This window comes from Plectropomus leopardus, chromosome 10 (genome assembly GCF_026936395.1).
Source record: "Plectropomus leopardus strain MGB_pleo_1.0 chromosome 10, ASM2693639v1, whole genome shotgun sequence".
In the NCBI taxonomy this organism is placed as follows: domain Eukaryota; kingdom Metazoa; phylum Chordata; class Actinopteri; order Perciformes; family Serranidae; genus Plectropomus; species Plectropomus leopardus.
The window spans coordinates 5,380,067-5,403,024 of record NC_142185.1 but is presented as its reverse complement, the minus strand read 5'-3'; the positions used below and the strand labels follow the sequence as shown (position 1 = coordinate 5,403,024).

General features: G+C 39.6%; 1 pseudogene; it reads left to right on the top strand.

Moving 5' to 3' along the window:
- The window catches only part of LOC121948882 (uncharacterized), a 59,191-nt pseudogene extending 37,351 nt beyond the window's left edge, over nucleotides 1-21,840 (top strand).
- The last annotated feature ends 1,118 nt before the right edge of the window (nucleotides 21,841-22,958 follow it).

Here is a 22,958-nt window from a genome sequence, read left to right as displayed (position 1 = left end):
GAGCTCCCCCTGAATGTGTCAGAGGATCCGAGCTCCCCTTAGCTCCCCCGTCATTGAACCATGCATACACACAGACCTGCACTCGCTGGATACGCTCGTTGGCCAGTTAGGTGAGGAACGTTTGCATCTCCTCAACCGACCACGGTGCAATCTTTATGGTTACCATTTTGGGAGGAAAAAAAAGATATTAAAGTGCGGCCGCTACGTTAGCTTAACTGTTTGTGCTGTTTAGGGTATTCTGTGCGTGCCATGCATTGATGACGCAGCGACGTTTCTCTCTCACCAATCAATGGTCTGCAGTGTTGTCACCTCATCTTTTAGTACCTCTTAGTATGTGGTCTCCTGTTTTTCGAGCCCCAGGAGCGCAGGTACTAAAAAGGTGGTACCAGGTACCAGGTACCTAATGGAAAACCAACAAAAAGGCCAGCAGAGGAGAGTAGAGCTGGTACCATGTAGTGGAAAAGCGCCATAATTGTTAAAGGCTGGAAAGTGAAATTATTTTCTAGTTTAGCTTAATATGTCTTGAGTTCCTCAACAGTCTGTGCCTACATTGCTGCATTTTGTGCTTCATATGCTCCACACATGTTCAGTGTATCGAGTCTGGACTGCAGACAGGCCAGTCTAGTACCTGCACTCTTTTAATACATAGCCATGTTGTTTTAACACATGCAGAAGTTGTCTCATTGTCTTGCTGGTATAAGCAGGGATGTCCCTGAAAAAGACACTGTCGAGATGGCAACATATGTTGCTCCAAAACCCTTATGTGCCTTTCATCATTCATGGTGCCTTCATAGATGTGAAGTTACCCATGATGCCATGGGCACTACTACTGAAATCCTAAATTTATTGCAAAGGTGCAGAAACGTTGTTCTCAAACTGTTGGACGATTTGCCCATGAAGTTTTTCACCAAGTGACCATCCTTGCTTGTGAACAACTGGACCTTTTGAGAATGCCCCTATCAAAGCTAATAATGATACTTAAGCCTATTACCAGTGAACCTGTTTACCTGTGGAATGTTCCAAACAGGTGCTTTTAGAGCATCCCATAGCCTCACCAGTTTTGCTGCCCCCGTCCCGAATTTTTTGTAAAGTTTTGTAGGCATCAAATTCAGCACATGTGAAAATTTGACAAAAAATAATACATTTGATCAGTTTGAACATTTGGTCTCTGTACTGATTCAATTAAATATACATCCCAACTTTTTATGCAAATCATTGCATTCCATTTTTACTTATTTTTACACAGCATCCCAACTTTTCTGTAATTGGGGCTGTATTTAATTTACATGTAGGTAAATAAAAGTATCGGATCAAACTTTGAATCAGCAGATAAAACTTCAGGATCAGGATTTGGGCCAAACACCTGATATGGACATCTCTAGTTTAAACTTACCAATGAAAGGATTTATGGAAAATGTAAGGAATGGTAACATTAAATTGTTTTTCCTCCAAAGATTGTCATTCATCTGACTGATGGTCTTGATGCCCCATATAATGAAATGAAAAGGCGAGTTGAGGAGCTTCGGCAGTCAGGTAAGAGGATGATCCAGCACAAATGTTCCTTTATGATTATCCATCCTCTTTGAAATTATAGCAGTATTATATTATGGAGAAGTAATTGGTGTACCTAAAACTCTTGGATGTGCAAAACAGGAGTGAACAGTTTCATCCTGGTTGGGCTGGAGCGGGTGCCCAAATTTGAGGATGCTTTGCTCCTGGAATTTGGTCGTGGCTTCAGGTACACAAGACCCTTGCGCCTCAACATCATGGACTTAGACTATGAGCTAATGGAAGAAGTGGTGAGTACTATTAGAAGTCAAAATATTTTTGTGAGCTTTCTGTTGTTCCCCTTTCCCAGTGCCTAATATTTTTTTTCTTTTGCTGTATAGGACAACATTGCAGAGAGGGAGTGCTGTGGTGTGCCATGCAAATGTACTGGCACCAGAGGAGACAGAGGAGCTGTTGGCCTTCCAGGGTCTAAGGTATGCAATGTTTAAAAAAATATTTTTTGAGACCCTGTCTTTAATTATACCAGAAAAGAATTGTTTATCAGAGGCTAATACTCTGGCGTTTGTCTTTCAGGGCAGTCCAGGATCAGCAGGAAGCCAAGGACATCCTGGAGATGAGGGTGGACCTGTAAGTTTAAATGCTTTGCTTACATATGTAGCAGTCTGACATGAGTAACATACAAATGTAATTTCTAGGAGACAGGGTTGTCCCTGCTGTAAACTCTCCTGATCCACACCTTTTTCAGTTCTGAGAAAAGTTAAGAGACAACTGTCTTTTTTTGTCTTTTTTTACTCAACACTTCATGTCCCTTTATACTGTATTCCTTTTGCATTTTGCCATGGTATTTATTGTCTTCATTCCGAACTAACAGGGAGAAAGAGGTCCTCCAGGTGTGAATGGAACGCAGGGTTTCCAGGGATGTCCTGGACCAAGAGGTCTTAAGGTAAGGCTATGATATAAGCTGTAACATTCAACTTACTTTAAATTCAAGCATCTTCAATATAATGATGTAACACCATTCCTGTCTTTTGTTTAGGGCGGTCGTGGGTATTCAGGAGAAAAGGTGAGTCTTTGTCTTTTTCATTAATTCAAAAAAGATATTATTAGATAAGGGTGTTAGAAAAAGGCCAACACACTGATTATTTTACCAACTGCTGCTATGTTGCAGGGTGAAAATGGAGAAATTGGGCTAGATGGAATCAATGGAGAAGAGGTAAGTGTGTCTTAGATTTTGTGATTCAGTCCATTTGATTTATTATTATGTATTTTACGGAATCATGAATGATCATTTATTATCCTAAGCTGTTTGGTGATCTGTGTTCATGTGGCAAAAACATGTGAATGTGCTTTGTTTTGTGCATGATTGTGGGTTTTAATTTGCATTTGCTTTTTGCTTTTAGGGCAAAAGTGGAGTGGCCGGACCCCCAGGAGACAGAGGAAACCCCGGCAGAAGAGTGAGTGACTGGATGCAATTTTAGCTCAGCCTTTTCCACACGTTTTTCTGTAAAAATCCCTAACTCTTATCGCTGATAAATACGTTTTTGCTTTTAGGGTCCCAAAGGTCTCAAAGGACAAGCAGGAGACAAAGGAGAAACGGGAATCAGAGGAGACCCTGTGAGTATTATGGAGACTGTTTATGTTATCATTTATGGATTCCCAGACCAGCTTGGATTGAGACATTAAGCAAAAGCCATCCATTCTTTTAGGGCCACTGTTTTAATACCCTTGAGCTTAACTCTCAACAGTCAAAAAAGAAAATGTGCTGTCTGACCATTTAGCATATGACTGAAAAATTCCCGCCTCAGCCTGCCATCACTCTCCCAGGCAGCTGGTATACATAAGTTCTTGGTTTGTGGTTTAGGTTGTTTGAATGTAAATTGAAAAGTGGATTTCTGTTTAACAGGGTACAAGTGGAAGAGATAACAACACCCCAGGACCTAAAGGAGATCCTGGTGATGCTGGACCAGCGGTAATGTCTTCCTTTATACTTAAAGAAAAAACAAAGACAACAGTCCCATCAATGTGTTATTCACCTTTGGAAACCTGAGAAAATTGGCAATGAGCAATTTGACACGAAATGAGCATGAGAGAATAGAAGATACCAGAAAATTACCTAAAGAAAATTAAATTTAAATTAAATAATAAATTTAATAAAATGGAAAAAACAAAATAAAAATGAAATGACCTGGAAAAAAGTTAAAAAAAAAAATTATAAAAATGTTTTAATAAAGTCTTTCTGTAACATTATTTAATGCATAATAATGATAATTCCAACCATACATTTCCCCCTATTTTTAAATTTTAATTTTAATAATTTGACTCTTTCTTATTTGAAAATGTTACAAATTTCTTGCATTTTGCGGGATATTTTTTGCCAAACTGCTGCCTATCCCCCTATTTTTTTTAAACATATCAAACCAATTTGTTCACGCTTCAGAAGTTTAAATGCTTGTAAATGCAGCACAAGTAATCTTGTCAATCCAGGTTTAAAAGGGTTAACTAATATGGTTGGTTTTGTTTGTGTGTGTGTGTGTGTGTGTGTTTTATTTCTTGTGAAATGACAGGGAGAGCCTGGCGAGGATGGAAAGAAAGGAGGCCCCGGTGAAGTTGGAAGAAGGGTAAATCATTTCACTATGTCACAGTATATTTGCTAGATATTGACTTGCCTTTTTTTGTTCAAAACTTATTTCTACTCCCTCTTCATTAGGGTGCTGATGGCAGAAGAGGCCCACCTGGACAGTCTGTAAGTCCCTTTTTGTTATACCATATACTGTTTAATACTTAAACAACAGTAACTGCTGTAGTGGCAGTAAATGTTACATATTGTTCCTCGAATGTCATTCAAAGGGAACCCCCGGAAAGCCAGGTGCTGATGGTGTTCAGGGAGAGCCTGGTATTGGAGGATCTAGAGTAAGTTTGTCATTCCTTTCGCTGTATTTGGCAGATTCTTAAATACACTTGCCAAAACATGCATTATAGTGGATGTTGTCATTATTGCTCATACTTTTCTTGGCCACATCAGCAAGATGACATATTGTTTTGACTGGACTGTGTTATATATTGTGTTGTCTTAAGGGTCCGGAGCTTTTCTGTGTATTTAGTCTTTTTTTAACAAGTCAATCTAATTCTTGCAGACAGAAGTTAAAGAAAATAAAACCAGGTTTTTAAACACAATTCTAATGCACCATCTTTTTGGTAATAAAACTTTAAACTCTTCTCTGTCCACCTCAGTCATTGTCCATCACACACACTGATTCCCCTGATCTTTTCAGCTCCCACACCAGGGCAATTATCTGATCTGTTTCAGCTGGGCAGCAACCATTGTCCTGACTGCCCTGCTTGCTTACTATAGGTCTTGCAGTCTTTTATATGGTGACATGATGGTTTGTAGTATGTGCAAAATATGTCAGGCAGACAAGAAGACAAACATGCATGAGAGCACAGATAATTGACATTTTACACAGAACATAAATAATAATAATAATAATAATAACAACAACAACAACAACAACAACAATAATAATAATAATAATAATAATAATAATAATAATAATAATAATAATTGTTATCATTATCATCATCAAAATAATAAATAATCATAATATCAATACATAAACCAATAAAAAGTTAAACAATAAAATAAAATAATAGATGAATGAATGGACATGGACAGAATTATGACAAAGATATAATTTGTCATAATGATGATACAAGTAAAAAATATCTGAAGTGAGTTGAAACGCTATCCTCCCTTGCTCTTACACATAACAAAAAAGCAACAGCTTTTTAAACTCTTTCAAAAACATATTTGGCAAACCCCCCTAATGTGATATGAAATATGAATTATTTTTGTGTGCTTGCTTTTGTTTCTGTCTGAGTGAATACATCTCCCTTCATGACTCTACCTCTCATGACATCTCAATATCTAGAAATGTGAGTTCATTCTTTACTTGTGGGTCTGGAGTACAGTTCTAATATGTAGCATCTTTGATGTCTGCTTTGTGTTTTTTAAGGGTCCATCTGGACCACCTGGAGCACCAGGACCCAGAGGAGAAGCTGGAAACCCAGGACCCAGGGTGAGTGAACTCGTTGAGGCCATTTTCTAAAATACAACCTGTTTCTCCACCTGTAACTTATTCTTTATGGATCACATGCAGCACCAGTTTTAAATGGTAAAACACAGAAAGGGAGCACAGAGCAGACATATTAAAATGTCACATAACCTGTGTCGACTACACATTACCACAACAGCAATGGCACACTGCTTTAATCCATTCAGATCCCCCATCCATTCCAATGGACATCACTTTTCTCGGATGTCTAGATGGACAGAAAACCCCCCACATAATTAAGAATAATAATACCAAAAATGTTTAATGAAAAATGATTCATGAGTGAATTTAGAGTAGAACTCTTCTATTCATTAGTAAATATTTTTTGTGTTTGGAACACCATTAGGTTCTGAGCAGGATAATAACTGACTTGAAAACATGTGCACAGTATTTTGAGAAAAATCGTCTTGCCTGTGTTCTTGTCCTCTGATGTCTAATTGTTTTGTTTTTTAGGGTCCCGGAGGTAAACCAGGTCCCGCAGGAGATAAGGGTAGAAGAGGAGCTCTTGGGCGCAAGGTATTGAGTGGTGGCACAACTTAAATTCTTCCATAACAGGCTTATTTAATTTCTAAACATGCTGGCCTGAGCCTAGCTCGCTCACATTACTGGACACACATGTGTAGTCCATTGGCGCAAACATGAAAGCACTATAAGAAAACATTGAGGCTCAGCTTGAGATCGACTGCAAAAAGACAACATAGTAACTTAATTAAATCTATAGACAGTGTAAGGAAATATTTGACTTTTAATTTGAAGCCTGGACATTTTTTGAATCTTCAACTCTTGTGTATTATATCTGTCTCATTCTCTGTTTCTGGCTATCTCTGCACCTTTGTAGGGAGAGCCAGGAGATCCAGGACCTAAGGGTGTTGTTGGACCTCTTGGTCCCCGTGGAGAGCCTGTAAGAATGAAATCTTTATTGCATGTACTGTAACATAGAACTGGTGAAAATTAGCAAGATTTAAACTCCCATGATATATCGAAGTTGCATGGATTGTCATGTTGTTTATAAAACCAGATATATTCTTTATAATATAGTAGATGATTATTAGATAATCTTCTCAATAACTGTCCTGTGAAAGAGAACACTTTGGCAGGAGAGTTGTGGCTTCAGGCTGCAGGTTGAAGAAGCTATATACTTTGCAGCACTGCCATGTGTGATTTAGATCAAGACTTGTGTTGCTGTGTGTGTTATATGTTAGAATGTTTGGTATGCGACCTGATTTAATGAAGGAATCAATGTTTTTGCTGAGGAGGATCTTATTCCATGTGTTCTGTGTTGAATGAATACCATAACATTTCTTAGTATCATATATCAACACTGTTGGGACAGAATGGGGTGGGGACATGGGGGGCTGTTGGCCTTGTTTCCTTTTTACTACCAAGCATTTCACACTCTTATTTGTTTTATAGGGTGATGATGGAAGAGATGGATTTGGTGTTGCAGGGCCTAAAGGAAGAAAGGCAAGTGAATTCTGACCCCTAGTAATACACAGTAAAGGTATATGTGGTAATCCCCTGGTGTGTCTTCATTTTGGCCTTGATTATCACCTGCTATTATAGCCAATATCCAGGGAATGTTAAAATCACAGAAAGAAATGAAAAAAAGTACAATAAAGGTAGTTACAGAGCTGTTGGAGTACTATATAAGAAATAATGTACAGCGAGAGGGTCATTATTGCAAAATGAACCCCAACAAAGAGATGCAGCGCCCCAGTGCAAAGAGGTGGGTCTTGAATCATCCGAATGGGGTTTGTTTCACAATAACAACCCACTCACTGTGCATCGTCCTGCTTGTTACACGGCAACATACTCAAGACATCAATAATTTGACACAAAATAATGATTTAATCATACCTATTTAAAAATTATTGTATTGCTTCTGCTAAGTGTCAGTGATTAGAACTGCATCCAGCTTAGACTGTATAAATAAAAGACATAGCTACAGTGATATCACCAATTGGTCTGTAAACTCCCACTTCGAACTCTCAAGTTTAGCATTTTGGCTGTCGCCAGCTTGGATTTTTGGGGCCAGAAATGACCAAATTTGGATGAAATATTGGAGCTGTGGAGGAGTGAGTGGCAAATCTGACATATATTTATTTGGAACATCTTACAAACATATAGGGCGGCACGGTGGCTTTGTGGTTAGCACTGTTGCCTCACAGCAAGAGAGTCCCTGGTTCAAATCCCAGTTGGAACGGGGTTCGGTCTGGGCGGGGGCCCTTCTGTGCAGAGTTTGCATGTTCTCCCTGTGTCTGCGTGGGTTCTCTCTGGGGTCTCCAGCTTCCTCCCACAGTCCAAAGACATGCAGGTCAGGTTGATTGGTGACTCTAAATTGCCCTTAGGTGTGACTGTGTGCGTGTATGGTTGTTTGTCTATATGTGTTGGTGAGCCCTGCGATGGTCTGGCGAACTGTCCATGGTGTACCCCGCCTTCCGCCCAATGACAGCTGGGATTGGCTCCAGCCCCCCCGCGACCCTTACGAGGACAAGCGGTTACAGAAAATGACTGACTGACTACAAACATATATACAAACTCAACACAATAGTTACTATGGGCCAGTTTAAAACTATGATCACCAATTACTCCACTTTTGAATGGAACTGTTTTTAATGGTACGTTGCCTGTTGTTGATGTTGTTGTTTGTTCTTTCTTTGTGTTTTCTGTGCTCTCAACATCAATGATCCCTTAAGATTTCAATAAAGGTTAAATGAATGGATAAAGATACCCCAAGTACAATATATCAGGCTTTAAACATGTATATGTCTTTGGACATTTTACATGGGGGTCTAAAGGGCTTTTGTTGCCTGCCTCCATTCCAGGAAATGCAGTTTTTGGCACATCCTATTTGGCTTTAATTTTTTCACTGACAAAGTGATATCAGCTAAATAATGAATGCCATGGCTCAGGCCCATTCAAACATATGTTTATCAGGGAACAACTCTTACAAATCTCAAGATGAATAAAGTTAAAGTTTATATTCACAATTCTCTACAGGGTGATGACGGCTTCCCAGGATTCCCAGGACCAAAGGTAATGGAAAACATTGACTCTTGAAATGAAATTCCAACAAAGTTTGTATATTACAGCATTACACTGTACACTCTGGGCAAAGGGCCTTCTTATTGATGCTGGTTAATTATATTCATTCTCTTTACTTCCATCATTTTAGGGAGAAGCAGGCGACCCCGGCACCAAGGGAGGACCTGGTCGCAGAGGAAATCGTGGACAGAGGGTATTTTTTTTCTCATATAACTTAGATTAGGGTAATATAAGTGTATAGTTTCACTAAATCCTTTTAAAACTCTGGACAGATATGTTTGGTATGATGCACTAGAGATCTGGTTTTGAAGTGTTATTTTTTTCAAATATGTAGTATGTAGTTTTGGCAGTAAGTGAGCTGCATGAGCATTAATGTCTGAACTTTTGAAGAGAGTGAATATTTTAAGCTCTTTTTTTGACAAATAGGCTTAAAAGTGAATTATTCTTCTCTTTTTCTTTTTAGGGAGTCTCTGGGCAGATTGGTACACCCGGTCAGAAGGGAGATGTTGGATATCCTGGACCATATGTAAGCAACATGAATTAAACCCCTTTGTTGGAAAGCTGTGTGAATTGGTTTAAATGACATGGTGCCACCATGGCAGAATATGCGTTGTGATTTACAATATACACTATCTTGAGTGGTCTGATTTTTACAGTATCTTCATGTACATTACTTCAATCAAATTTATGACACATAGTTTATACTGCACAATGTAACACAGTAAAATTCTTAACACAATTAACAAAAATAATGGTATTATATATACAGTGTTGGGCTCATACCTCCTCATACCTATACTTTTAAAAAGTAACATTAGTACTGTAACGTGTTACCAGTATTGAGCAACATGTTATTGCCCAACACTGTATATAAGCAATTAAGCTTTAATTAATTAAGCTTTTTATCATTGTCCATGTCCAGGGGTTAACACAAATGTTTTTGTTCCCATAGGGTCAGAAAGGACCGAGAGGACCAGGTGTTGTGGTATGTGCTCATATATCAGACTGTTTTGAATGTATTGAATGAACAAACCAAAGTAATTTCTAATGCCTGTGATCAAAAACTTTCAACATTTTTCCTTAAATGTGTCTTTTTCCTCAGCAATGTGACCTTGTTAAGAAGATCCGAGGCAACTGTCGTAAGTATAATTTAATAAGCACCAATAATGATAATATTGTGTCATGTGCTCCAAAAATGTCTCACCACTTTTTTTGCCCCCCTCTCCCCCCCTTTTTTTACCAGCTTGCTGCTATGGTAAGTACAAAAAATAATGTTCATTTGATGATAACTGTTTGAATGACTGTTTATATGTTGTATGCACTTCTATACAAAGACCAAAATCCTCTGTGTGTATGCCATTAGGTAAGGAGGAATGCCCGCTCTACCCCACCGAGCTTGCCTTCGTTCTGGATAGCTCTCAAGGTGTTGGCCGCCCAGCCTTCAACAATATGCGTGACACAGTTCTGCGCCTCGTCAGAGACCTCACCATCTCTGAGAGTAACTGTCCAAGAGGAGCTCGTGTTGCCTTGGCCCTGTACAGTAGCGAGGTAACCACTGACATTCGCTTCTCTGATGCAATAAAGAAACGTGCTCTGGTGCAGCGCATTGAGGGCCTGCAGGTCCCAACAACCAGAAAGGAGCGCAGCTTGGAGACGGCCATGAATTTTGTGGCCCAGAGCACCTTTAAGAGAGTACGCAGTGGCTTCCTCATGAGGAAGGTGGCAATCTTCTTTGTCCAAGGACCAGCTGGTCGGGCTCAAGCACTTACTAATGCAGCTCTCCGCCTCCATGATGCTGGAATTGCGACTCTGTTCCTGGTCAACCGTGATGACAAAGAACTAAGCAGAGCACTGCAGGTAAAACAAAGCAATAAACAAACTGGTATCTCAAAGGGGAACTGAGCATTACATATGCTTGTAAGGCATGTTTACGGTGTCTGTCTCAAAAAGAAAGAAATTCATACACTGTATTATTAATATTTTTGCCTTTTCTTATACACCAGGTCAACAACACAGCACTGGCCCAGGTTATTGTCCTTCCCAATGCTGGAAGTGCACAGTATGATTCAGTCATCGAGAAGGTGATGAACTGCCATGTTTGTTTCGGTAAGAGCTCTGTGTTTGTGAAAAAATGGTGACATCACAATTATTGTCTCTTGTTTTTTTTTAAAGATAAAATAAGATAAGGTAAGGTCTGGTAAGGTATTGTATGCTATGATAAGATAAGATTAGATAAGATAAGATAAGATAAGATCCAGTCTGCATATTAAAGTATCCTTGGGCAACATACTGAACCAATAGCTCCCAATGGCTGTTCATCAGTGTGTGAATGCGTGTGATTTTTTAAAAAAACTGAGTGGCAGGTGACACCTTGTACAGTAGCCTCGGCCACCAGTGTGTGAATATGGGTGAATGTGACAAGTTGTGTGAAAGTAGTGAGTGTTCAAAACGACTAGAAATCAATATTGCCATTTACCATTCTGACAGTTCTAGCAATGAAAGAAACATTATGTTCTGTGTTTTTCTTATTGTAGACTTCTGCGATCCAGACCAAATGTGTGACTACATTCCCCAACCGCCCAGCCGAGACAGGAGGTCCTCCATCACAGACGTGGACATCGACATGGCATTCGTCATGGACAGCTCTGAGTCCACCTACCCAACTGTCTTTACAGAGATCAAACGTTACATCGCGCACATAGTTGAGCAGCTACAAGTGTCTCCAAATCCTGCTTTATCTGTTCACCAAGCCAGAGTGTCTGTGATCCAGCAGGCACCTTATGAGTTCATCCACAACAAAACCGGCATGCCCATCCATGTGGATATCGATTTGACCGAGCACAACTCAGCTCAGGATATTGTCAAATTTCTGCTGGAGAAGACACCGCAGTTAGAGGGCGGCAGGGCGCTGGCGGCGGCTGTCGAATCAACAGTAGAGCAGGTGTTTGAAAAGGCACCCCTCCAGCGTAACAGGAAAGTACTCATGCTCTTTGTGACAGGAAGTGTGGAAGCAGAGGAGGCACAGCTGGTGCATATTGCCACAGAGGTTAAATGCAGAGGCTACTTCCTGGTCATCCTGGGTGTGGGTGAGAAGCTGACTGCTGGAGATGCTCGTGTCTTGTCGCGCATGGCCAGTGAGCCGTCAGATGTCTTCTTCAAGCGGTTGGACAGCATCTCAAGCTTTTACGACAAACACATCCAGACCTTTGGCACGCTGCTACCAAAGTATATCAGCAGTAAGTTCAAGATGGATAGCTGTCAATCAATCCATCTCATTGCCTTTTTGTAGACTACGAACTTTTTTAGGCTGACAGCCATCAGTTGCATTAATTAAACCAAGTCTTGTGAGTGACATACTCTGTTCTCTTAATTTTCTTCTCAGTTGAAAATGCTTTCTACATGTCCCCTGAAGTCTCCAAAAACTGCAAGTGGTTCCAGAGTGACCAGCCACTTAAAAACCCCTTCACATCATCACACCAAGAGGAGTAAGTACTGTGATATTCCTGTGCCCTATCAATTGTTTCTGTTCAATCCTTGGATACATCAATGGTTTCATTCACTATTTATTGGTACATTTACAGGAAACATCAGAAACATCATGAAAACCACCAGACAGTCCATCAGCACAGACAGCACAAAGGTACGATTGTGATTGTTTTAAATCAGTATGAGTACACTATATTTAGAATGTTTTCACTACTTTACCTCTCTGTTAGTCAGTGATTTCCAATAGGAAAAGGAAACTGTTAAATCACTTTTAGCTAATTGAACACAGGAACTGCTGGTCTACCGCTGCTTCAATCAGTTAGTTAGTGCTATTGTGTGACTTTGGTAAATCCGAACTAACACTTTTAATGCCGAAGTCACACTATATTACAAACTTACTGTTTGAAGCAGCGGTAGACCAGCAGCTCCTGTCTTCAGCAAGTTTAAATAACTGTTTTTGTCAATGGAGTCTGATGGCTTTGACGAGAGCAGAAAAGGGAAACCTTAAGCTTTCTTCTTGTCAGAACCGGATGTTTAAGCAGTGAAAATACTCTCATTATAGCATAAGCATAAAATCTTCCACATCCATGCATGAGTCCAGAGAGTGCACAAGTGCACAAGTGTTTCCTCTGACCCCGCCTTGGCCTTAGGCTTGGTCACAATTAATGAGTCTGGATTGGGCTATCAGTGACTTTTACAACTTTTAGGACATACCGATATAAATAAGGGCTATTTAACCCTTTTAACCCTGGATTGACATCAGTTAATTTGTGCTACATTCAGACACCTCTCACAAGCTGTTTAACCCTTTAGCAAATTGGTTTGCCATTTTCTTCCCATGTTTTTTTTTTTTAATCAATGACCAACTTGACAAGAAATGTCACGCAAATTGTGAGAAATTAGTTAAAGGTGACAGGAAAATGACCTGAAAGTTAGTTTTACAAAGAAGGGAGAATTTTGAGAAAAATATCAATAAATAAATAAAAAAGGAAAAAATGTTTAGAAAATGATATTCTCTTATTATTCTTTGATTATTATAATTATATATTTAAAATTATGGTACAGAACAAAAAAAATATTACATTTTTCTTTTTTAAAAAATTTTCATTACTTTTTTGTGGGTCACTTTCTTTTTTCTTTTATTATTATTATTATTATTATTATTATTATTATTATTATTATTTATTTATTTATTTATTTATTTATTTATTTATTTTTTTTTACTTTTCTTTTTTCTTTTTTTCCCAGGTAAGTTTCTGATTCATGTCTTGTTAAGTTGCTTATACCCTTTCCCCCATGTTTACTCAGATTTCAAAAGGTCTTCATACTAGGTTAAGTTAAACAGTTTGATTTGATTCGATTGGATTCGACTGGATTCAATTCAGTTTAAACCTTAATGCTGTGAGTTGTAAAGTGCAGATGATATTTCTAAAAAAGTTCACTAGTGAAAAACCATATTTACACCCATTTATACCTCCACAATTATGACCTAACATTAAAGTAATATCATCTTAGCTACATTTATCCACGACAGCTACTGTCTTGCTGTTACTTTGAGCAAACTGAACACTTGCTTTCATTTTGCATTGTCCTGCCTTGACACTGTTTATCTTATCCCCTCAGATGCAGATGAGCTGCACGTCTCTAATGTCACCTCCAGCAGCTTGAAACTGCGTTGGACCAGCTCAGACCCCAAGCTCTTTGTTTACTTTGAGGTAGTGGTGACACGGTTACATGACCATGCCCTGGTACTGAGGACCAATGTGTCGGGCACAGAGCTCACTGTGGACAACTTGCAGAGCGCTCAAACATATCATGCTGTTGTCACCGCCCACACTGCAGAGGGTCAAATTGTCTCCACCCGCAAAGGCATCATGACTACCAGTAAGTCCATAAAGACATCAACAGATATGTTGTGAGTTTGCTTTTTAACCCACAAGATAACATATTATTGAAAACAGCAAAAAGCAGTATCCCTGCCCCATAACTCAAAACATGTCAAAATACTAAATATATGTGTTGACAGTTACTTTATCAATTCCACTAAATGATAAAAGTGAGTTTTGAAACTTTGCAGCTTTAACCCTTTTTTACACAGAGATTGCACTATAGGGCCACAACTAAGTCCCTTCTTTATGCCTCCTTTGCAGTTTCACATAGAAATCATCATGCATCATGCTGCTACAGTGTGTGATTTTTTAGACAGCATGCCAGCGTGGCCGAAATAAAGGAAACATGACGGACATTTAACACAACAGCATCGACCTCTCATTTGACATTTAGCATACATGTCAGCAGTATTTTATAAACAATAACCATGGTACATGGTCATTCCTTGTATACAAAGCATACAAAGATAGCCAGATATTTCTTGCCAAGGTGCTCATTGCCTTTTGACCATGTTTTCAAAACAAATAAAAGTAATTTTCTAAGGTTCCAGACGTATAAATTTTCTTGAAAAAGGTGTCTGAGAAACAAGAAAACTGATGTCAATCCAGGATCTAAAGGCTTAAATCTCTCTCACTTTTTTTAGATGTCTTGGTCCTTTTTCACCCCTTTAATTCATTGTAATTTAAACGTTAATGTATACGCTTAAGCTAAACTAAATTGAAACCACATATTTAACGCTGTGTTCCATGACTTATGATTTCACTTTGACAGAAGCAGCAGAGCCCAAACCAGTGCATAAGCCAGCCAGCCAAGGGACAAGTACTGTAATAACCGCACCACTGGACAAACCAGAAACTGGTGAGTGACTGTGCTTTTATGCAAGTGAATATGTGCACACATTTGTGTGTGCAGATTTGATTTCTCATTTTACCTACATTCTTTCACTTTTAACCTGCATAACTTGTTATTTAGCAGAAAAAAATGTGCTGTCTTTGAACATTCAGCACAAATTCATTCAATGTCTGTGCTGCATTAACATTCATGGTTTGTTTGTATTTGGCTGTCTCCCAGACAGAATATTAGTCATATGAATTAAACCTGCTAAAGAACATAAAGTGCTATGCAGCAATGTTACAACTTTAATACTACACAAAATTTCACTAGTAAAAATACTGTGGGTCATTCAGAATAACTTTTGAAATCTTCTACTCACTGAGTCTTGGTTTGTAGATTTAATCTTTTCCTTAATATTTTGTGACAATTAAAGGAGTTGAAGTTGCACTCTCTGTGTCACTTTGGAGGAAAATGCCTTTTGTTAGAGGGAGAGTGGAGGCAATGAAGATGATTTACAGCTTCCGTAGTTGTTTTAGGGGTAAAGACTTACAGCTGCTGCTTCTTAAAAAACACAAAACTTAATGCATAATTGAGACATGAGAACATCTACTGGCTGTAAATTAACGAGGGTCTTTGCAGAGGCCCTACTTTCGTTCAGTTATTATTATAACAGCAGCAATGCTGTCTTTATTTACAAGACTTTGATAAGCCAGTGTGGGCAGCACCCTGCAGTTTACACAAACTGACCAGAAAAGAATGAAACAGCAATGCAACTAGGGATGCACATTTATATCAGTGCATCATTGGTATCAGATGATATTGGCTTGAAGATCAACAATGGGAATGGGCCAACATGCTAATAATCGGTTTGTCATTGGTATTGGCCAAAATTGGCTTTAAAATCAACTATAGGCCAACAACATTTTCTTATTTTGCACAATAAAAGAATGTAACATACATTGAAAAGCACTGTATTTCATTTCTCCATGTGCTGGTGGGCCATCATGATAAGAGTATGCATCATATGATGTTAATTCCACTACAGAAGAGACTCAATGATCACTAAAATTAGGTGGGGAGAAAAGTATAACCGATACCGATATATCTGATAACCGATGGCGCTATATCGTTATTGGTATCAGTTTTCGGCCAATTGAGTTGTTATGTGTTGGCATATTGGATACCAGCAAATAGTCCAATATCGTGCATCTCTAAATGAAACCAAGACTCTAGTGGATTTTTCCATAATTAGTGATGACAAAGTATCTCAGGGGTCCAGCCTAGTCGCAAGAATAATGTGTCGGTATTGTACATTTCTGCAAACTACAGCTATGCTACATTTCCAATGTTTCATATCAACATTTCTAAAGTAATGTAGTTCAGATTACATGTATCTGAGTTAAATTTCTAATCAGGAGGAGAAAGGGGATGTTGTGTCATGTGAGACTTAGGTGAGATGGCTGCCAAGCTGCAGACCACTGTTTGAGACCAGTGACATTTCCAGTCATTGGTCTGGCGACAATATTGGGTATTAAGCCAAAACGTGATCTTTTCCAAACCATAAATGAGTATTTTCTGTGCTTGAACCTAACCACACATTAACCACAGTGTTGTCACAACACCAAATTGTAAATCCAAAGTGAAGAGAGTTTCAACATATCAGCTACATATGAAATGTACAAATGTGACATATCAGTGTTTTGCAGAAATGTACAATGCCAACATTTATCCTAGATAACTAAAATCAACTAACAGTAGCTGTAGATATAACTAACTTTCCAATTCACCAATGAAAACCTACACTTAAACCTCTTTCTTTCTACTGACTGCTTCATTTCAAAATGTCCAAACTCCTCATAATACCAGTAGCCTGAGCCCTCTTAAGAATGTTATGCCATTTTGAATGCCAATTTCCAATGCACAATGAGAATGAACCATAGCAGCACTATTTAGACTCCATTAGAGCCTTTTAAACACTCTTCTAATGTGAATGTACCCATTACCAGCATCTTCTTTAACAGCATATAGTAACTTGTATGCATCATATCGTTTATAATTTAATCTTAACACAAACTCTTTTCTCTCTGTCTGTCGTCCATCACTGCTGTTGTTTTTGTTTTTTTCCTTTGTGCATGTTCTAGTTAATGAATTTGCAGACCCATGCTCACTTGACTATGACCCTGGAATGCCGTGCAAAGACTATCAGGCTAAGTGGTTCTTTGACAGAAAGAACGGGATCTGTACACAGTTCTGGTATGGAGGTTGTGGAGGCAATGACAATAGGTTCGACACTGAGGCGCTCTGCTTGAAAAACTGCATGAGCTCAGGTAAGTGGTTATGGGTGTGAGACCCTCTGAGGGAATGTGCCACTCCCTGGTATGATGGCGAAATATTAGGCTGCATATTGTGAGCTTCAACTCCAGATACGAAACCATGGATATATTATTAGATCTGGATACTGGACACCAAGATGGTGTCTATTCAGTACAGTGAGAATTTCTTGCCTGTGCATATGCCAAAAAACCTCTTGAATTTGCACCGTAGTGTTTCTTCTACTGTCCCCACCCCTGACTTCCCTCTTGGACCATATATTTGACATTGTGATGACATCATGACTTTTTAAACTATTTATATATATATATCTCTGCTCAAGGAAAGTTTTACAAACATAAAACCCCCATGGATCAAAAATTCATAAACGAAAGAATCACAATTGACTTAGCTTGCAGTTCAAGGTCTCCTGTTAACTGTTTTATAGTGGTGGCCTATGGGGAAAATGATTTTTGGGCTGCAGGGTTTTTTTTAGTGCTGCATTACTGCAAGTGACCACTGGGAAAATTGAAAACAAGGCTCAGCTGCTTCCCTTGGGGCTTGTACAAAATGTACAAAGGAATATTTATGAAACCTTGCCCTAGAACTGTGTTTGTCCATAACTTAGCAAGTGTGACTAGGCACACTAGGCCTGTCAAGCTCTGAATATCTCCATATGCTAAAATGGTGCCTGCATACGATTCTGATAAAAGGGACCCTAGTTTGGAGGGTTGTCTCTTTTCCTTTCCTACATTTCATGTAATGTTTCACAATGTATCACAGCATTTAGGGTACTACTAACTTCCAATGCCTGTCCTTGGAGGCGCCTTTAAATTAAGAAACATTAAATATGATCACAGACAATACCCAACAAGCTTAAATAAAGAGATGAAATTTTTAACCAACTAGCGAAGCTGTAGCTTCAGCATTAGCTTTTGCCAGCTGGCCATGGCTTATAAACTCTATTTGCTGCAGTTTCATCTGGCAAAATCCATGGTTGTTGGCTAGCAAATGTGATGCTTGCTTGTTTGTAAAACTTAAGACCCATTGGTAGTGGCGCTTAGCTAACAGTCAATTAAATACATGCAATACATAGAAATTGAGGAGGGTGTATTGAAAGTGTCATATATAACTGTCACCAAGGGATAATATGACTCACATCCATCAGTGAGTTAAAAGGATGGTTCTGATTTTTTTTAAGTGGGGTTGTATGGGGCAGTAATACATAGTCAGTGTAGTTCTTACAGTAGGCTAGATGCCAGTCAGCATGCCCCCAGTCTAGAAAAGCAGGCTGAACTAAATGTATTTTAACCGTCTAAATAAGACCCACCAAAAAAACAATCTCAAACAGTTCAAGTGCACACTATGTTGAGAGTATTTTAACTGCTTTACCTTTCTGCCAGACAGCCTATTTTGACAGAGAAGCCATTAACAGCTTCAGTTCCACATCTATGCTCTCATCACAACCACCTGACTCCATTGATTGTCATTTTAGCTCACTAGTTAGTTTTAAACTATTCAGTGATGCTAAATCTTTTTCTCAGTGGAGTCTGCCTTTGAAGAGAGCAATGTGTCTCATTTCTTGGTGGAAATCACTGTCTGATATTTAGGTAAAGCCATGAAAATATGCCCAATATAGCGTACATTTTAACTGACATACATTTTTTTAAAGTGACTAAAATATGTTTTTTTGCCGGCCCCTCCACAGCAGTAGATTGCTTAGCATCCACGTCGGACTCCAGCCTGCTTCTCCAGAAGGGGGCTTATCGACTGACATCTTTTCTAATGTAATATGCTGTATTTGGATAAGTATGTCATACAACCCCACTTCAAAAAACCTAAACTACCTCTTTAAAGTTGGAAAAGAAAAGCAACCTACCAATGGTTATTTGTGACTGATAATGTGGTCATTTATATCCATATTGCACCATGTTAAAAATCCTCTTGGTATTTTTCCAACAGCTTGTGAACATGTATTTCTTTAAGCTGAAGCCACTTTTATGTTTCCACAGTGCCAGAGCCTCAGTCAGAAGTGCAGCAGGTTGAACAGGTGAAGATCATGCCAGTTCCAGGTGAGATCTCATCCACAAATTCACATGAGTAGTTTCCTGTCAGCCTACAATATTTTGTGACTGTTCCTTCCCCTCTTACTCCCTGTTCTGGAGACATAACTGACATTGATGTGGGTGCACGTGTTTGCCATGCCAATGGTAGCCAATTAGAAAAAAAAAACACTTCCTTCCCTGTCTAGTTTTAAACAAGCAAATCCACATCCTCCAAACATGATTTCGATCAAACCTTGTCAGACCACCTCTAATGTTGGGCATATATCTGGACATCAAGTCACCACTTAGGCATCCTCTGTTACATAATTCAGTTTCCACAAACTGTGCTCACTTTGCAAAACAAAAAGTTCTTTGTATTCAGCTGGAAACCCGACCACCTCCTCGACTGCCCCTCAGATGGTCCAAATGACTGACTGAACAAGTAAAAAGCCAAGCATGGAAAACCGAGAAGGTTACGCTTTTGTCATAGGAGCGAGCCAAGTCATAACCACAGAGAAAATAAATGGAAAGCCTTGTTCACTGGTTCATTGTTTTTTGGCAGTGCGCCTCACTCAGAGCAAGTTCAATTTGTCAGTCCCGCGTCAGTATCAGAGTAAATTGGCACAAGATACTTACAGTCCATGCTATATCTCATGATTATGGAAAAATTGAAGTCCGCTGTCATAGAAGTGCTTTTGTTCTTTCCTTGAAACATTTACAAGCCGATTTCCTTTCCACAACGCAAACTGGTCTCTGGCAAAATAATGCCATTATCTCTTCAGTACAAGTCATTATGTATAATGATATATTTACAGCTAATTGCGCCAGTCATTGTTGTTCATGAAAGCACGCCAGAAATATTTGCTTTCCAAGTTGCACGTGTTATCAAACTTTCCCTGATTGTTCTCCTTCTCTCACAGCGGCCTCAACAGCCGTAGACATTTGCCAGCTTCCCAAAGAGGAAGGTTCTTGCGCCAAATTTGTCCTCAAGTGGCACTTCGATGCTGTCAGCAAGAGCTGCACACGCTTCTGGTATGGAGGCTGCGGCGGAAACCAGAATCGCTTTGACACGCATCAGCAGTGTGTGAAGGCTTGTGGAAAACCAGGTACTTTCTTGTTCATAGTAAGAATCTTCTGCTATCACTGATGAGCTGTTTTCTGTGAACAGGTTACTGAGCAATGATGGGAAACACCTGAGGGAAAGCAGCACTGTGGTTTATTCTGCAGGGCGATGGACACATGTAACACGACCTCAACTCCCAATGAATACAAATGACAATCAGTTAAAGGGAGTCATCTTTTCCGGTTCTTGCATTGAAATGTTAAACTTTTATTCCAATTTTTGGGACAAAAGTTCACTTGAACTCAGTCTGTTGGTCACTTTGACTCTGCATCCTTCTCATTTTCATGAATGCAGCATCTCAGGAAGGCATTAAATTATTTTTTTTTTTCAAATTTGGCACAAACGTACACTTGGACTCAATGAAGAACTCATTAGAATTAGAAATCAATGGTTAAAGGTCACTTGGACCTCAAAAACATGTTTTTGGCTTTAACTCAAGAATTCATAGGTTAATTTTGACAAAGTGTCACAAATGTTTAATGGGATGTAATGATGAAGTGATGACATTATATAACCAAAAAGGTCAAAGGTCAGATTACACCATCTACAATGAAGATAGTTTAAGGCATTAAAAGGTTTTTGAGACATAATCTTCATGTGTAGATAAATCTTTGTTCATAATAAATGGCTAACTGTTTTTTATCTATTTATTCATCACCAGCACCCGTCAACCAAGGCGTCATCGCTTCAATAAGAACATAGGACAAAACATGGCCAGCTGTCCCCTCTGTTTTGGGGATTCTGAGGAGAACCATCTAAAATGGCCATACTGTAAGGAAGCAATACCAAAGCAATGGTGGCTGCACTGGATTCCACAAAAATGGACTTTATCCCCAACATTCTTGAAGTAGTCTTTTTAAACAACAAGAAGGAAGGCAACACGATTTGCTGCATGATTTGTTTTAACCTACTGGTGCTACATAGTATGTTTGTTTTACAGATGGAGTTTCATTCAATTTTGTAAAGTCCCATTTTCTGGAACAATGGCATCATATGATTTTTTTTTATTCAGTTTTATAATTAAGCAAGAAACATATATGAATATCTTGGACAGAGATTAGCAATAAATCAGTACATGCAGGGCTGGCATTATTCAATGCAGTAAACTTTTTTTTATGTTGTTTTTGTTTTACATTCCACATTCACATAGCAACATTGGCTTTTATTGATTTACATTGTTTTAGAACTCACTTGATCCCTGTGGAATCATTACTTCACTATTTTACAGTCACAGAATCCACAGCAATGTTTACACAGGTCTTGTATGGTGGTGTGTGTATTTAAATGACAGTGACCAAACATTAATGTAATGTTAAGTGCACTTCTGGATCCACTGCCTCAAACACACAAGTTCCAGCTATTGAGAAATGGAATGTACTTGTCAAGCTGTTTTTATTTTTTATTTTTTTGTTTCATTTGGTTTTACTGAAATTTGTGTTTCATCTGGGTATAGGGGAAATAAACATGAATTAGACTTTCTAATAAACATGAGCAACTCATTCTTTTCTTTCTTGTTTTGAATTAAGACTTATTGTCACGATCCCTGCCTTCTCCTCCCTCCAGTATTTTTCCACTCACTCTCCCTCTGCTCACTCTACCTGCTGGCCACACCCACCTACTCTGCCTGCTCTGCTCTCTCACCTCACAGCTGCAGCTCATCAGTAATCAACCCAGGATATAAGCCTCCTCCACACACACACTCATCGCCAGATTGTTCTTCAGTGACATGCAAGACTTTCCAGCGTTTTCCTGTTTGATCTTCCAAAGCCGACCCTGCCTGTCCCCGACCTGCTCTCTTCGCCTGATCCCCGGAAAACCTACCTGCCTTCTGTCCCAGACCACGTGTTCTGATTCGGCGTTCCTGATCTGCTCCGCTGGTAAAGACTTCTCCGCCTGGCTCCGACGATTCTGCTGTTTAATCCCCACTGGTACCGCTGCATTCTCGGACTGCTCCTCTGGCTTCGAAACCTCCGCCTGTCCCCGACTACTCTTCCGCCATCTCCTCGTGGTACCTCCACCGTGCTGTCAAGCCGTCGGACAACGGGTTTCCTCCTCACCACGCGCCCGAGTGCAGTAAGCTTATCTCTTAGCATCGTTCGCCTCCATAGACTTTGTTTGGGGTTCCGACCGAAGAGCGAACTTTGTGCCGAACTGCTTCTCCTTGCTGCCTGTTTGATTTGTGCTGGGTTAAATCGCGTCATTACCGACTACTCCAGTTTGCGATTGTACTGCATCTGGGTCCACACAGCACCCGTTACAGTACAATCTGGCCAAACATGGACCCAGCAGATAACGCCGCTCTCCATTCCCGTCTTGCCCGCGTTGAGGGATGCTACAGCAACATGAAGCTCAGCTCACCTCCAACGCAGCTGAGGCTCGCCAATCGGCCTTGGCGCTGGAACAAGCGCTAACTCTGTTAGCCACCCAAGTGCAGCAGATGGCTTCCTCACTGACCCAGCCGCCACCACGGCTCCGCCTCACCTGCTCCACCACAGATGCCAGCGCCTGGTCCGGTATCCGAACCCGGGTGGGGGTTCCAGAAACGATCGCCCGGGGATCCTGAGGGCTGTAATCCATTTTTGTGAACTGTTCAATCCTGTTTGC